Genomic DNA, 13,106 nt, shown 5'->3' on the forward strand with positions numbered 1-13,106 from the left:
GTCTAACAATGCTGTGGCATTACTGAAGTATAAATATTATGACAAGTTGAAATCGAAGAAGCTAATTGTACCTGTCAAGACAGTCAGTGACAATTATTTCAAGTTATTGCTTCGACATATATCATCACTATTCAAATGTGTTCTTAATTTGACAAGATTTGAGTATAGACCGATTTTCCAAACTGACATTTCTACTGATGTGTTTCAGTAAGGCATGCTTTAGACAAAATCATTATACTGTATGGATTAAAATACAAAGTATCTTGTAAGTTTGGTTTTAGAATTCTAAATCATTGACTGAACTAGCTCTGTCATTATTTTTATGATTAATAGGAACCATTCTAGACAATGAATCAGATTTTCTCCAGCTAAGACACAGAATAATGTATATGACTTGGGTACCGAAAAACAAAGTAATATCATTTTTCCAATTACTTAACATTATTACTGTTAGTCCTGAAAATTCACCTCATAAAATGTTAGTAATAGAAATACTTAGCAATTTTGTGATGATACAGAGATATTTAAACCTATATAGTTTTAAGTTGTTTACCTCTTTGGGAAGTTTCCCATACTTGTTCTTTTTTAAATTAAAAGAAGATACTTGAAAACTTAAAAAAAAAAGTAAGGTAGATGCCAATGTCTCATCCTGTAATCGTAAGCTGATAAGATCATGGTTGGAATCCAGCCGAAGAGGGAAAGCCAATGAGACCTTATCTCTAAGTAACCACCAAAAAGACAGAACAGGACCTGTGGTTGAAGTGGCAGAGCACTAGCCTTGAGCACAAAATGTCAGAGATAGTGTCCAGGGCCAAAGTTCAAGCCCTGAAAAAGTGCCCCCTCCCCAAACACAAAATCATACACAGGGCTGGGATTCAGCTTAGCAGCTTACCATGCATGAGTTTTGATCCCTAAAACAAGGAAAGTGAGGGATTGGGTGAGGGAAGAGAGAGGGAGGGAGAAAAGGAGAGGGAAACATAAGTGCATATAGAAAAGTGGGTAGCTCTGCATAATAAATGATATTCACTAGGTTACATGGTCAGGCAAACATTTTCTGTAAAGGAAGAGAGTAACTACCTCCATGCCTTGGGAGCTACATGATATTCTTTAAGTATTCCATTCTTCTGTGGCAGTGTCACAGGGGACATAGATAGAATGAATTCATTAAAACTTTACTAACATTCACTGAAACTTGAATTCTATTTTTATTTGAAATATGGCTAGTGTAACTGTGTGTCTGAATTTTTAATTTTATGTAATTTTGCTTACTGTAGGTATTGTCACTTACAGCTTTGTGGCTGGCTACTCAGCTGAGTAGAACAAGTTTGGCCTCTGATGAAGTCTTAGAGCACCTCCAATGTAATACAGGAATACAAGCCACGTAAGTCACTCAGCTTTTTGGTAGTCACAGTAAGAAACAGTAAAATAAGAAAATAAATAAAAACTACAATTAAAAACACCAAAGGAGCTATAATCAAAATTCAGCAAAATTTATCTAGTATTTAAAGCTTAATCCTCAGATTTCAGCATTCTGAATAGCTAGGATTACAAGTGTGAACTGCTCTCATGTGTTTGTTAGTTTTTAAAATACCAAGTCAGCATTGTTACTTACCTGGCAGGGGAGAGACCATGATCATGAAGGTGGTTTTCCGAGGGAAAGACTTATCTATTACATTCCAGATGTGCTGACTCCTGTGATATCCTCAAATGTGAGAAATTCGAGTGCATAATTTGTGATAGTGGAGGACTGTGTTAGTGCCCTACCGTGGATTACTAACGAGATAGATAGATAGATAGATGATAGATAGATAGATAGATAGATAGATAGATAGATAGATAGATAGATAGATAGATAGATAGATAGATAGGCAGATAGATAGATAGATAGATAGATAGATAGATAGATAGATAGATAGATAGATAGATAGATAGATAGACAGATAGATAGATAGATAGATAGATAGATAGATAGATAGATAGATAGATAGATAGATAGATAGATAGATAGATAGATAGATAGATAGATAGATAGATAGATAGATAGATAGATAGATAGATAGATAGATAGATAGATAGATAGATAGACAGATAGATAGATAGATAGATAGACAGCATTGTATTTTATATTGGCCTCATCTCCTTTCCTGCACTCAGCAGTCACTTGGTCCTAAGGACTACTGTAAAGGATGAAGTACTTCTAGGCCTACTTTGTAGTTGCTAGGAACTACAAGGAGTAGAGAAATCAGCTAGAACTCCCCATGAGAAAATAAATGAGGAAGTTGGGTGCAGGTGGCTTACAAATGTAATCCTAACTACTCAAAAGGCTGAGATCTGAGGATTGCAGTTCAAAGCCAGCCCAGGTACGAAAGCTCATGAGATTCTTATCCTCAATTAACCACCAGAAAACCAGAAGTTGGCTCTGGCTCAAGTGGTAGAGCACTTCATTTGTCCTGAAGAGGTCAGGGACAACACCTAGAGTTCAAGTCCCATGACTTACAAAAAATAAAAAGAAAGAAAACAAATGGGTGACCAGAGCCAAAGGCTCATACCTGTAATTGTAGCTAGTCAGAAGGCTGAGATCTGAGGATCAAGGTTCAACACTAGCCTGGGCAGGAAAATCTATGAGATACTTATTTCCAATTAACTACTAAAAACCATAAGTGACAATGTAACTCAAAGCGGTAGAGCACTAGCCTTGAGCACAAAAGATCAGGGACAGGATCCAGGACCTGAGTTCAAGCTCCACAACCGACCAAAAAAAAAAAAAAAAAAAAAGAAGATGAAAGAAGAAAAAGGAATGAGAAGCCACCTTAATGAAATAGCTAGGCAAGTAAAATATTCAGAATAACTCCTCCTTTCCTTTTCTTACTTCTATTCCTTCACATCCTTTCCCCGTCTATCCTCGAATTTAAACTCAGATTCTCATATTAGGTAGGTACTCTACCTGAAGAGCCATACACCTGCTTTTTTTTGCTTTAGTCATTTTTTTTTCTTTTTTATTTGGGTTGGGGGTGGGAGGTCCAGTCATGGGGCCTGAAGTCTGGGTCTGGACGCTGTCCCTCCGATCTTCAGCTCAAAGCTAGCACTCTACCACTTGAGCCTCAGCGCCACTTCCGGCTCTTTTCTTTTTGCTTATGTGGTGCTGAGGAATCGAACACAGGAACTCAGGCATGCAATGCAAGCACTCTACCACTGAGCCACCTTCCCAGCCTTCATTTTTCTTCTGTTGCTTATGTGACTTGAATTCTGTGCCTGGGTGTTGTCCCTGAGCTCTTCAGCTCAAGTCCAGGGCTCTACTGTTTGAGCCACATTACCACTTCTCGTTTTCTAATGGTTTATTGGAGATAAGAGTCTCACTGTGCTGCCTGGGCGGGCTTTGATCTGTGATCTTCAGATCTCACCACCAGCGTGGCTAAGATTACAGGTAAGAAACACCTGAGCCCAGCTCGACTTTAGCCATTTTTGCAGTAGTGTTTTATGTCTATGACCAGGCCAGCATGGACCACAATCCTTTTTACCTTTTCTGAGTAGATGAAATAAGAAATTCAATGCATTGGGTTCAGATATTGATTGAGATCCAATATTTTGAATGTTTCCAGGGGGAACATCAAATCATAATCCTCTATGTATCAGCCAAGACCCAGCAGAGAGCATTACAAATGTGAGCTCCCATCTCTGGCTCAAATTTCCGATGATTAAAACATCTGAACAAAGTTTTTTTTATTGTGAAAATACTGTACAGAGGGGTTTCAATTACATGGGCAAGAGAGTGAGTACATTTCTTATCAAGCATTGTAGCCTCCTAATTTGTTTACCCTTCCCATCCCTTCCCATCCTCCCTCCCCTGGCGCAGACAGGGTTCTGTTGGGACGACAGAGGACACCTAGGGGAGGAACCTGCAATAGGATGGGGAGATGGCAAACAGACAACTCACACACAAGAGGAGTGGAGGCTGAGTGTGATTTAATGCAGAGGATAGAAAACTTTTATAACCAAAGTCTTCATGAGAGAGGGCAAAAGGTTATACAATCTTGATGCATGGCTTCATTTTTGGGTGGTCACCAGCTGATCGCCTGATAGGCACTTGTTTCCGGCTTATCTCTAAGAAATACAACGATTACGATGTTTGTCACCAATTTACCATTACCTATCTTTACAGAGGCCTTAACTTTCCCAAATACATCTTTCCTGTTTCTTCTTTAATGGTAAACCTCAAGGAGACCTGGATCTAGCAATTCTCTAGGTCTAGCAATTCTCTTAGTAAATAGCAGGAAATTCTTTCTGCTAAATAATTATCTCAGCAATTGCCATACATTCTTTCTGATCTAGCTGAGCCTACAGCTTCTTGTAAATCCCTTACAAACAATTCCTTCTGCTGAAGTGACTTTGTGAAACTCCTAATACTTTTATATTTACTTATAACTTGTCTACTAGCCTCCATAAGAGGGGTTTCAGGGTAGCACTTAACTATGGTGAGTTAGTCATATTTTTAAGACACTCATCAGATATTGGAGTCGTCAACACTCTTAAGAAAGAGCTTTGAATAAGGGAACGTTGACAATGAGCAAGTACAAAAAGCAGTAGAAGCAGTAAAAGATTAACAGGCACTCTTATGAGGGAAGACAGAAACACATCTTTTCCCAGGGGTTTGCCAGGCTTTTTCCAGGAGTAGGCCTCTTAGAAGCCCTATTCTCCGAGGTAGACTTCGGTGAAGTCCCAAAACTTGGAGATAGGTTTCTGTAAAGCCCCATTCTCTGAGGTAGACTTCGGTGAAGTCCCAAAACTCTGAGATAGGTCTCTGAAGCCCCTATCATGGTCTGATAGATTGTTTCCCATGCTAAGCAGACTCCACTGGAGTCGGTGTGGCCCTCCCCCCCACATACAATCCTCCCCCCCCAAAGTTGTAAAGTTCATTTTTGACATGACAACTTGTATTTCTCATTGTTGCAACAGGTCCACCTGTATCCATATTTAAATGAGTGGTTCTTCCCCTTCCCCTCCACAAATTATACCAACATCAAATACTGTGAAAGCATGGGTTATAGGGTGGGGGAGGGACATACAAAGCAACAAAGAAATAATCTTATAATTGCGTTAGAAACAAATGGATGACAGAAAAAAAACAGTTAAAATACATATATTAGGGTTCATTTTCCTAACATCACCTTATCTGATCTTTTCTGCTTGACTCATACATATACTAGATATTGCAAATAAGTGAAATCATGGGACCTATGTTTCTTTGGGCTTGGCTTACTTCACTTAATATAATTTTTTCCAAGTCTTTCCATTTCCTAACCAATAGGGTAATGTCATTCTTTCTGATGGAGGCAAAGAATTCCCTTGTGTAACTATACCACATTTTCTTGATACATTCATCTACTGAGGGGCATCTGGGTTGGTTCCAGATCTTAGCTATGGTAAATAATGCTGCAATAAACATAGTTGTGCTGGTAGCTTTAGTGTGCTCTTGTTTGTAAACATTTGGGTAAATGCCCAAAAGGGGGATTGTTGGGTCATAGGGGAGCTCTATATGGAGTCTTTGAGGAACCTCCATACTACTTTCCGAAGTGGTTGAACAAGTTTACAATCCGACCAACAATGAAGTAAGGTTCCCTTCAGTCCACATCCCCTCCAGCACCTGTTGTTATTAGAGTTCTTGATTTTTGCCATTCTAACTGGGGTGAGGTGGTATCTCAATGTTGTTTCGGTTTGCATTTCTTTTATGGCTAGGGAGGTTGAGCATTTCTTCATGTGTCTATTGGACATCCTTCTTTCTACTTCAGAGAAGTTTCTCTTTAAGTCATTAGCCCACTTATTTTTTGGACAGTTGTTTCATTGAGGATTTGTTCTTGGGGGATTTAATTTCTTGAGTTCCAAGTATAGTTAGATATGAGAACCTTGTCCGTTGTATGGCTAGTGAAGATCTTCTCCCAATCCGTGGGCTTTCTATTGATCTTGCTAGCTATGTCCTTTGCATGCAGAAGGTCTGCAACTTCATGCAATCCCATTTGTCCAACCTTTTTTGATTTATATTGTTTCCGGGTCTCTACCAAGAAAATTTCGGCTTGTGCCAAGGAGAACTAGGGGTTCTCCTATTCCATCTTGTAATGTTTTCAGAGTGTCTGCTTTGACCCCATGGTCTGACCATTTGGAGTTCATTCTGATGCAGGGTGATATATAAGGATCTAGTTTTAGTTTTCTACAAGTAGTTAACCAATTTTGCCAGCACCATTTACTGAAGAGGCTGTCTTTCTTCCATTCTATTTTTTTAGCTCCCTTACCAAATACTAGATGGCTATAGGACTGTAGGTTCATTTCTGGGTTTTCAATTCTATTCCATTGGTCCTGAGGTCTGTTCTTTTGCCAGTACCAAGCTGTTTTGATTACTATGGCTTTATATTAGAGTTTGAAATTTGGTATTGATATTTCTCCAGCAGTGTTCTTTCCATTGAGGAGCGTTTTTGGTATTCGGGGCATTTAATTGTTCCATATGAATTTTTGGATTGCCTCATCTATTTCCTTGAAGAATGAGGTATTTTTGATAGGTATCGCATTGAATGTTTAGATAGCCTTGGGGAGTTTTGCCATTTTCACGTTGTTAATCTTGCCAATCCAGGAGCATGGGAGTTTTTCCCATTTTCTAAGTTCTGTTTTGATTTCCTTTCTCAAGTTTTTAAAGTTTTCATCATAGAGGCCCTACACTTCTTTGGTTAAGTTAATTCCTAGGTATTTTATTTTTTGAGGGGCTATTACAAATGGAGTTGCTTTCCTAATTTCAGCCCCACTTTTCTCCTTGTTGGCATACAGAAAAGCCATTGATTTTTGAGGGTTAATTTTATACGCTGCTACTTTGCCAAAGTTTTGAATCAGCTTGAGTAATTTAGGAGTGGAGTCTATGAGATTCTTAAGTACAAGATCATGTCATCTGCAAAGAGGGAGACTTTTATTTCTTCTTTCCCTATTTGGATCCCCTTTATGTGTGCATCTTGTCTGATTGCTGTAGCTAGGCATTCTAATACTATGTTGAAGAGAAGTGGAAAGAGTGGACATCCTTGTCTTGTTCCTGAGTTAAGAGGAAATGGCTTTGGTTTTTCACCATTAAGTATAATGCTGGCTGTAGGTTGGTCATATATAGCCTTTTATGTATTGAGGAATGTTCCATGGATTCCAAAATCATAAAATGGTGTTTGATCTTGTTGAATGATTTTTCTGCATCTATTGAGATAACCATGTGGTTCTTATTCTTGCTGCTGTTGATGTGATGAATAATATTAATTTATTTGCTTATTGCTTATATTGCATCCCTGAAATGAATCCTGTTTGATCATGGTGTATGATTTTTTGGATGAATTGTTGAAGTTGATTGGCCAAAATTTTGTTGAGAAGTTTTGCATCAATGTTCATCAAAGAAATGGTTCTATAGTTCTCTTTCTTTGATGAGTCCCTGCCTCGTTTTTGGATGAGGGTTATGATGGCTTCATAGAATGTGTTCGGTAGTGAATTTTCTCTTTTAATTTCATTGAAGAGTTGGAGGAGTATTGGTGCTTTCAAGGCCTTGTAGAATTCCCTTTAAAACCATCTGGTCCTGGACTTTTCTTAGCTGGGAGGTCTCATAGCTGTTTCTATTTCAATGCTTGATATGGGCATTTTAAGATGGTTTAGCTCGTCTTGGTTTAGTTATGGCATATCAATATTTGCTATGAAAAGGTCCATTTTTGCCAAGTTCTCAAACTTATTAGCATAACGTTTTGAGAAATATTCCCTTAAAGTGTTCTGTACCTTGGTTGTTTCTGTGGTGATGTTTCCATTCTCCTCTCTGAGTTTATTCTCTTCTTTTTCTGATAAGATTGGCTAAGGGTCTGTCAATTTTGTTAAATTTTTCGAAGAACCAACTCTTTGTTTTGTTGATTCTTCCTATAGCTTTTTGGATTCTAATTCATTTAATTCTGATTTAATTTTAATTATTTCTTTCCGTCTACTGGATTAGGGTTTATTTTGCTGCTCTTTTTCAAGGATGTTTAGGTGTGTCAATAAATTGTTGCTTTTAGATCTCTCCAGTTTGTTGATGTAGGAGCTCAGAGCTATAAACTTGCCTCTGATTACTGCCTTTGCTATGTCCCAGAGGAGCTGGTAATTTGTGTGTTCATTTTTGTTGAATAGCATGAACATTTGAATTTCCTTTCTAATCTCTTCTATGACCCACTCGTGATTCAGCAGTGTGTTGTTCAACCTCCATGTGTTACCGGACTTTCCTTGGTGGCTTTTGGTGGTGAATTCTAATTTTATTCCCTTGTGGTCTGAAATAATGCAAGGTATAACTTCAATGTTTCTGAATTTGGACAAAGAAGAGAATGTTAGACAGGTACATTGAAGGGAAGTATAGGAATCTCTGTGATTCAGGTATGGCCATTGCAGTTGCCATCACCACTGCTGCTGCCTCTGCGGTAGCTGCTGGCACGTGCTCAGGGCTGTCTCCTTGCCTGTATTTTCTCTCTCTGGCCTCTTTGTCCTGTGAAGGCACACTTGGTGTGATTCTCTGGCTTAGGACTGTTCACTGGAACTCTATAACTGCTTTCTATGGGAGAGCTTCTATAGCCTCCAGCTTCTCATCCGCCATCTTCCCGGAACTCCCTGAACAAAGTTTTAATAATTTCAAATGTTGAATTTGGGGACAATGGGTGCTCTTACCTGCATAGTTTCAAATTGCACCAAAATCCTAAATATTAACTTTTGATTTCCAAGAGTATATTAAATAGGCAGATAAACTTTAAAAAGCAATTAACTAAAGAAAAACCTAAACAGAATACATCCTTACCATTGTACTTTGGACTTAATACGTTGCCAATCATTGCTTGCATCATAGTTGTTTGTCTGGGTAGTGTATTCCATACACAGATCATGCCACCCCCAAGGTTGAGGGCTAAGCATCCTATATCCACAGGAGTGAAAGCCAGACTGTAAGCAAACACACCAAAGGAAGGTATGTTCCAGCAGCATTGTAGATGGCAATGTCCAAACATATGACCTGAAGTTTTAGGGCAGCTTGAATAGAGCTTTTTCCTGAGGAATAATACTCTATTAAGGCATACCACTTCTTCTGGGTTTATCACTTCTTAATTGGAGACAAATCACATGGACTTTCCTGCTTGGGCTGGCCTGAAATCATGTTCCTCAGTTCTCAGCCTCCTAAGCAGCAAGGATTATAGGCATGAGCTACCAATGTCTAAATTAATTATTCCTTTAATAAAAATCAAAATGGCTACAGTATGGTTTAGCAGAGAGCTTGAATCCTTTTCTGAGCCTTAGAAATTTTCTGACTAGAAGCAGATAACAAACTAACATGTGGGAAACAATCTACCATATTAAACCATTTTTCTGAAGAGTATCTGGCTCATCCGTTTGGCTCTTGTCCTGCTATTCTAATGGGGACTTATCTGCCTGGGCTGGATTCAAAACACAATCCTTACATCTCAGACTCCTGAGTAAGATTATAGGCATGAGTCACCTATACCTGGCACCATCCACATTTCTGTACAAGCGAATAAGCTCAGTGATATACTGTCCACCTCTTTAACCAAAAGTAGGTAAGAAACCAAAAGTGAATTTGAAATTCAGTTGAATATGAGTCTATATTCTTAACAACTGTGTTGTAAATTATTTGATCTTTGCACGTCTCTTAGTAGATATAGACACATGTGTCGGGTCTTCGTCCATCCCATGAAAGACTGACGGGGTCCGGGGAAAGGTAAGTGCAGCTGCTCGCCCGTTCCTCAGCCTCCCTTGGCCCAGGAGACAATCAGATGCAGTGGGGAGTCAAGTCAAGCAGGAACTCATTTATTAACATGGAGCATGCCCTTTTTAAAGAAAAAGACTGTGTGGAAGGGGAGGAAATGGAACCAACTAATCACTGTAAAGGCCATTCCTTCTATGCACCTAAGCTTCCATGAGTTGTTTACACACTGAACATAAACAATTCTGGCTCAGCCCACTCAACTTCCTCTCAGGTCCATCTTTGCTGCCTGTGTTCCCACACACATGTCATCATTTTTCTATTTCAAATGGTCCATGAGAGATAGCTGGGCATGGTATGCTAAGACTGTAATTCTATCACTTGGAAGGCTGAAGCAGAAGGAAAGTAAGTTCAAGGCCATCTTGGCTATGTAGTGAGATGCCATTTCAGAAGGGCAGAAAGTAAATAGTTCCTGACTATATAAGCCTCGGCAATTAATTTCCCATCTTCTGTGTCTACAAAGAGAAGCCTAAGACTCTCCAAAGCCAAACAGAAAACATGAGCCAATGACTAACACAAAAACAACTGGATACCAGCTGTGTCAACTCATTTTGGGCCAATAGAGTGTCACCCAAAGGCACTCTTGAACAGTTGGGTCTATGTCCCTTCCTCTTCTCTACAGAAAGGGTCATTTCAAAATCATCATTCCTAGAAATTAAAAGACATAAGTGATATTAGGATTTCCATTCCTGCATATTTACCAGTCAGTGGACATTTAATACATTGACAACTATAAAATTAAGTGACTAGCAAGTGGAACATGGTACCTGAAGACACTAATAGTTCATAGTATATGGTCTGTGAATTAGAGCTTATTAAATTTGCTACCATAGCTGCAGCAAGTGCAGTAACAGTTGGGGGAGGGCAGCAACAACCTTGGCTCCAGCCTCTTGACCTCCGGAGTGCATCATGGAACATAGCAGCCCTTCACAAAGGCCAGGAGAGAAAGAGGCTGCCATGGAATGCTAGGATCATGCCTCTGGTGTGGCATGAGACCATCATCTCACTTCTGCTTCCTGGCTAGGTAAGTAGAGGCCGCATACCTGTGTCACCTCACTCCTGCTTCCAGTCTGGGGGAGGTAGAGGGAGCCCGTGTGCCCTTGTCACCTCACTCATGCTTCTGTTCTGGGTGGGTAGGAGCCGTGTGCCTGCACCACCTCACTCCCACTACCAGTCTTGGTGAGTGTGGGCTGCATGCCCGTTTCACCTCACTCCTGCTTCCACTCTAGGTGAGTGGGGGCTGTGTGCATGTGTCACCTCACTCCTGCTTCTTGTCTGTGTGAGTTGGGGCATAGGGGCCATGGTGCCTGTGTCACCTCACCACTGCCTCCCATCTGGGTGGGTAGGGGCCATGTCCTTGCATCACCTCACTACTGCTTCCTGGCTGGATAAGTCTGGGCTTGGTGCCCTTGTCACCTCACTCTGGCTTCCGGTCTGGGTGAGTGGGGGCTGCCTGTCTGTGTCACTTCACTTCTGATTCCAGTCTGGATGAGTAGGGGAATAGAGGCCATGTGCCTGCACCACCTCACTCCTGCTTCTGGTTTGGGTTTTTCTGACTGGCTGTGAGCTAATTACTAAATCCAGATGCTGTTTACCAGCATGGACTGAGGCACACACCAGAAGTTAGACTTTTCCAGTTCTCATAAGAAAGCATGACATTAAGGGATTAGGATGGCACCTTGCTAGGTTTGAGAACCATGTTATTAAATTGTGTGTGTGTGCATGTGCACTGGTCTTGGGCCTTGAACTCAGGGCTTGAGGTCTGTCCCTGAGGTATTTGATCAAGGTAGAGCTCTACTTCTTGAGCCACAACTTAACATATGGCATTTTTTTGTGGTTAATTGGGACTAAAAGTCTCCCTGATTTTTCTGTCTGGGCTGGCATTGAACCATTATCTTCATGTCTCAGACATTTCAGTAGCTAGGATTTACAGGTGTGAGCTATTGGTGCCTCTGTATTTGCTTGATTGCCATCCAGAAAGAACTGTGCTTGGCAAGTTGGAGGAAAACGAATTGAACTCTTCCAATGAGCAGTGGTGAAAATACTCAGGTTCTAGCCCAGCATTGGTGGATCAGGCCTTTAATTCTACCAATTCAGGAAAGTGAAATCTGAGAATTGCAATTCGAATTCAGTGTGTGAAGGACAGAGTTCTTGAGACTCTTTATCGTCAACAAACTACCACAAACCCGGAAGTGGCACTGTAGCTAAGTGGTAGAGCACTAACTTGAGTGAAAATGCACAGAGACAGCACTCAAGCCATGAGTTCAAGTCCAATGACCACAAAAACCAAACAAAACAAGAATATAAATTTGGGTTTTTCAGTAGAAGTTTATCATTATAAATAACACTTTCTCATTATATTTAGCTCTGTCATTGATGTAGGAATCTTAGGGGAATAAAAAACTTGGCTAAAAAATATAGGAAGCATTGGTTTTGTGTGTGTGTGTTTGCCAGTCCTGAGGCTTGAACCTAGGACATTAATCTCTTGATTGGTTTCCTTCCATCATGGCTGGTACTCTGCCACTTCGTCCACAGCTCTACTCCCAGAGCTTATTTTAATTGTTAATTGGAGATAACAGTTTTTATTATTTTGAATCATGCTGTAAAAAATGTGTGTGCAAATACCTCTACTGTAAGGCTGACTTACATTTATTCAGGTGTATATGTAGGATTTCTTGTGTGGAACTTCCACACTGATTTCTGTGGGGCTGCACTGATTCACTTAATTGCCATCATTCTGTAGGGTATCTTTCCCTACCTCCTTGCAAGTATTTCTGTTTTCTTTTTAATAGGCATTCTGATTAGGCAGACATGAACTTCAACATAGATTTGATTTGCATTTCCTTGATTAGTAAAAGTGTTGAATATTTTCATTTATTCCTTAGACACCTATATCAATTTTGGGGAACTATCTAGTCATTCACTTGCCTATTTATTGATAAGATTATGTGTTCTTAGGGTGTTTAATTTTTTGTTTATTCGTTCTAGATATTAAGTTTAGGCTTTTTTACTTTATCTTAAAAGATGCCTTGTGAGCTTTAAATTATTTAAATGATGATTGATTTAAAAATGAGAAGGATGTGGCTCACAGAGCAGAGTGCCTGTCAACAAGTACAAGTTGTGAACTCAGACTACAGTGTCTACAAAAAAAGAGATAGATTCTATTATTTTAGAACAATAAAAGCTAATAAGCTACATTTTCTCAAAATATGTAATTCTAAATATTTCACTATTCTTCGTGGTAAAACTATTGCAAATTTGAGCACAAACTAACAATTTTAGGTTCTATTTTTTCCTTGCTAATCATTCAAGC

At 39.6% G+C, this 13,106-nt stretch overlaps 1 non-coding gene across 1 annotated transcript; it reads left to right on the forward strand.

Annotated features, from left to right (window-relative positions):
* The first annotated feature begins 1,604 nt into the window (after positions 1-1,604).
* On the forward strand, positions 1,605-1,765 carry LOC138821701 (U1 spliceosomal RNA). Its single transcript, XR_011370191.1, has one exon. It is a non-coding gene; the product is annotated as a U1 spliceosomal RNA (small nuclear RNA).
* The last annotated feature ends 11,341 nt before the right edge of the window (positions 1,766-13,106 follow it).

The sequence above is a fragment of the Dipodomys merriami genome, unplaced genomic scaffold (genome assembly GCF_024711535.1).
Source record: "Dipodomys merriami isolate MVZ:Mamm:240054 unplaced genomic scaffold, mDipMer1.0.p SCAF_93, whole genome shotgun sequence".
Taxonomy (NCBI): Eukaryota; Metazoa; Chordata; class Mammalia; order Rodentia; family Heteromyidae; genus Dipodomys; species Dipodomys merriami.